The sequence below is a fragment of the Gnatocerus cornutus genome, chromosome 4, assembly GCF_029298725.1.
Source record: "Gnatocerus cornutus isolate USDA-ARS CGAHR chromosome 4, icGnaCorn1.1, whole genome shotgun sequence".
Classification (NCBI taxonomy): domain Eukaryota; kingdom Metazoa; phylum Arthropoda; class Insecta; order Coleoptera; family Tenebrionidae; genus Gnatocerus; species Gnatocerus cornutus.
This window is the reverse complement of record NC_142236.1, coordinates 8430984-8435766: the sequence shown is the minus strand read 5'-3', so window position 1 is coordinate 8435766 and position 4783 is coordinate 8430984. Positions and strand designations below refer to the sequence as shown.

At 32.8% G+C, this 4783-nt stretch overlaps 1 long non-coding RNA gene across 1 annotated transcript; it reads left to right on the top strand.

Moving 5' to 3' along the window:
* Positions 1-2320: 2320 nt before the first annotated feature.
* Positions 2321-3206, top strand: LOC148176334 (uncharacterized). Its single transcript, XR_015770060.1, has 3 exons — positions 2321-2420; positions 2480-2880; positions 3031-3206. It is a non-coding gene; the product is annotated as an uncharacterized LOC148176334 (long non-coding RNA).
* Positions 3207-4783: the final 1577 nt, after the last annotated feature.

Sequence of the window (4783 nt, the reverse complement as noted above, 5' to 3'; positions counted from 1 at the left end):
ATTTAATATCGTTGAGTTTATATCAATCGAAAAATTAGCTCGAAATCTATCAACTGCCCATTTTAGATATGAAACTTACGTGGTTTTCGAGGGGCCTGTAAAAAACAGAAATTTAACGTTTTCCTAAGTTTAAGCTGGAAGTTCACTACATGCTATACACAAAAATTATCACAGTTTTGGATTTAGTGCAAAATTCTGCGTTAAATGAGTATCAATAACTTGAGTGTGCTCCACAAATAAGTTTAATACTTTTAGACCAAAATATGTTTGATTTTAAAGTTTATTTGAAAAAACTAAATTTTCGAGTTAGGGGCTTAGCCAACTCTTGAAATGAAAACTATGAAACAAAAGTCGACATTTTTAATTTTTGTTTTAACATTGTCATTTCTACAATTTTAAAAATTAAGAAACAATATTTTGCATATGATAATAAATCCACAACTCAGAATTATGCCATTTGATCTCTCGGTGGTATCTCAATGTATCTATTTAATTTGAGTCGGATTATCAGAGCTATCGTTGCGACATCTTGGCGAATTCCCACCACGAACACAACCCCTTGTTTATTTTCTCTATTCATATTTATACGTTATCATCCCGACATTGTCTACTGCTAATACTGCAGCAATCCTTCAACAAGTTCCCCGGAGAAAGACGCTTTCCTGGTAACAATATTTCAGGTCAGTGCCACCATTCCAGACTAAAAGTAATAAAACCTGACTTGTCAACAAGTAATAAATTTCCACAGTAATGTCGTCAAACATGTAGATATGCAATTCGATTAAAGCACATTTGTCCTAATTCGCTGTGATGACATAGCTCTTTCCGCATTGATTTTGAGTGCGTTAATAGCTTCGTTACGATATAAAATTATATTTTTCGAATTTGCCGTTTTAATAGGTCCATTAAAGTACTCAATTTGAAGTCGTTTATAGGTATCTATAAGAGAACTCAAAGTAGGAAATTTTGTTTTTTAAGAATTGGCAGAACTAATTAGTATGGCTGTCACCCGTTTCCTGTCAAGTTCTTGGTCAATTTGGATTTTACGATTCGTGTTTAATAAATTGCTGTGTGAACAAAAAATGCATCAATATAATTGAATTGTCCTTTGCGGCCAACAATAATTGTACCTAAATATAGTAGATATGAATACTGGCTGTGAGGTTAGGTTATGTTATGTCAAAATTCAGTGACAGTGAAACTCAATAAATGTCGAATTTTAAATTGAATTCGAAAATCAAGTGGCAAGTCGGGGTTACAAAACCATTACCAATCGTGTAAAACGAAAAGTCTTAAAATTGGAATATTTAAATTGTTTATTAAAAAAAGGGTGCAAATTCGAAAAAATAGTATAAAGGACTTGTTTTATAATGGCATTGGTGCACTCGTCCCATACACCGACAACTCGTGCACCAAATTGGCCATTATAAAACACGTTCTTTAATATATTAAAGATTCACGTTCGGTAGAAGTAACTAAATTTAGTAACTTTTATTTTTGAGCTGTGTAACTAAGGTTATAATTTTTCTAGTGTAATGTCTTGTAAAATAAATGACATCCAAATGACAGTTTTTGGTTTGTTATTAAAGGTAAATATTTATTTTCCAAACGACAAAGAAGAAAATCATCAGAGCTTCGAATCAGATTCAAAACTAGTGCATCGATTTCATCTTCTAAATCTAACTTTGTTAGTATTACAATGACTGGTGGAATATTATTGTCTACAGTGCGTCTCCCATGAGTGCTGTCCAGTCTTGCCTAATTAATTTTTCGCAGTGTGAAACAAAGTTTTTTCAGATGTTTGGTGCGCTTTTGCGAAATTGATTTTAACCATAAATTTCTGACTTTGTTCCTTCCGATCCTGTTTTCTTCCTTTTGAAACTGCTTATCTTGTAATAGTTGATTCCATCTCGTTATATTGTCAAATTTGAATGACAAATTTATTTGATAGACAATGATGCCAATGTTTAATTCCTAGTTATTTTAGAAATTCAACATAGCGACACAAAAGTATCTGTTACTTCTACCGAACGTGAATCGCTAATACTATTTTTTCACTCATAGATCAGGAACAACGATTTCGCGCATAGCAACCATCACCGGTAACTAAGGCTTTCGAGCACTAGTGCGGGAACATGCACGCAAAAATTTTGCTATAGAAGCCATATAGAAAATATCGGTTACTACATATTTAAAGAATCACGCATTGGGACCCTCTTTCCCTAATATTTATTTAAATAAGTTAACAAATTACTATTAATATTTTTTGAGAAAAATTCCATCAGCGCCATCTATTAGCAACTTAATCATTGTTGCTTTTTTGTAAAAACATAACCTCAATATAACATTAACAAGTTTTATGATTTTAACGATTAATAAAATTAAGCTTTTGTGAAACGTTTTATTTTACAAATACTCAAGTAATTGATGTTGGTCATCAAGTAAGTATACTGAGTACTTTTAATTTTTATTATTATAGATGTTTATGTTGAATGTGCAGTTGCTGCACGAAGCAAACGACACACCAGAAACTTCAGCAGTGTTTTCAGTTTTCACGACGTTACTAATATTGTACGAGTTGTTGGAATTGGATCTTACAGGTTCCGTGTCTGTCAAAGTGTCTGCTACTTCTACTTTATTTTTTAAAGAATCTTGGATATATCCCTCCGCTACTGCGGAAGATTTCCAACCACCATGTCTTTTAAAGGCTAGAAAGTCAAGTCCCTTGTTTGCTAATAAAGTAGCACTGCTGTCCCTTGTTTGCTAATAAAGTAGCACTGCTCCTACCAAAACAATGGCCAGTATATTGATGAGAGTTTGGAAGTTCAAGATATTTGGCGATCAATGATGGAATTTTGCCAATGGTGTTTATACCAATAGGTAAATTTATATATTTTCCTGCACAATAAGTTAGAAATAGTCTGTTGTCAGTCACAACTTGTAGTCTTAATTTCACAAATTGCTTTTTTATTTCGACCCATTCCCTTTTGGTTATGGAAAATTCCCGTTTAACCTTAGTTTTTGTTTCAGGAATAGAAACCAAAATTATGTCATCTTTAAAGATAACATCGCCAATCATCTTACAAATTTCTTCTCGGCGGCAGGCTCCAGAAATACCCATAATCAAAATCGTCTAAAATACAAATGTTAAATTTTTGAATGTAAATTTCTGAATAAAGATAAACCACTCACTTTCATCAAAAAAATTCTTTGTTAGGGGCCTCTGTCAAAAATTTTGTAATATGTTCTCCTTCAAGTATTTGGGATTTTTTTGGAATATGATCCGTTTTTTTTTTGTTTCGTTTTTCTTTTAAGAAGGGCAAGCAATTTTGGATATTTCGAGATATCTATATTATCCTTCTTAATATTCAAGCAAGATTGTGTCATGCTATAAATTGGCCACAATGTTTTCTTAGTAGAACCTATTTTTTCAAAATAGGGCTACCAAGACGTTTTCAGAGTAATTTTTGATCTTTTTATCTTCGCACCATTTGACAAACTGAGAAAACGTACTCTCATATCTGGGGCGTGATTTTGTCGGCAATACAGGGTCCGTCAACACTTGTGTCCACCCCCAAAATCGTCTTTAATTTTAAAGATAAAATTTTGAAAATTTGCATACCGCCACAGTTGACAAAGCTCTAGAAGCTGACGCAAAAATTTATTTTTTATCACTGAAAGTTTTGGCGTCGCGACGCCTTAAAAATGTAATTTTTAGGTAATTGAAAGGGTTTGTGATATCAACCCCTAATTTAATTTTTTTTCAAAATAAATATGTTAAAAATATCTTAGATGTTATTTTTAATTAAATGCAAATTGTCTTCAAAATTTGAGAAAAAAATGCTGTTTTATCAAGTTAGTTTCCAATTTCATTACGTCAAAACTGAGAAATACGTTTACACCCATCTGTCAACATCTTGTGTCACAAATGACATCTATCTTTTGGCTCGCTTTTGGCTGGCTTTTGTCGATGTTAATTAACGATTTCTGATTTCTAGTGTCCATAAGTGCAACATGCCCGTGTTAATCAAAATTAACCTTTATAAAAGTGAATAAAGTGACTTGTAAAATTTTGGTGTAAACGTAGTTTGCCGCTACACTGTCATAATTTTGAGAATTCAACTCACCATAGATTCGACCAATAAGAGACATTTATTTTTTCAAATAAACCAATCAGAGCAAACTTTTTTTGGAAATTTTCACTAGTGAAATTTTCAGCGGAAATACCACGCGAGAGTGACAATTGCTGTCAGTTGCTTGTCAGTTCGTTGAATTCTCATGACGAATATAACTCGGGGGCTCGAAATTGTGGGAAATTTTTCCTCCAGTACTCGTAGTTTGTTTCTCCGGACAATTGGCACTCGTTCGCTTCGCTCACTCGTGCAATTGATCGTCGAAAAAACTACTCGTCTGTCGGAAAAATTTCCGACAATTTCGAGCCCACTCGTTATATTACTTATGAAAACTAACTTGACAAAACAACGTTTTTTCCGCAAATTTTAGACACAATTTGCATTAGATTTAAAATAAAAACTCAGATATTTGTATTACAGTTATGTTGGAAAAAAATTGAATTCGCGAATATTTTCGCAAAAACTCAAAATTCGCTAAAAATTATAATTCTTATGCTTCGCGACGCCAACCAAAGCGTGATAAAAACAAATTTTTGCGTCAGCTTGTAGAGCTTTGTCAACTATAAGCGTATACAAATTTCCAAAATTTTATCTTTAAAATTAAAGACGATTTTGAGGGTGGACACAAGTGTTGCCGGACTCTGTATAGT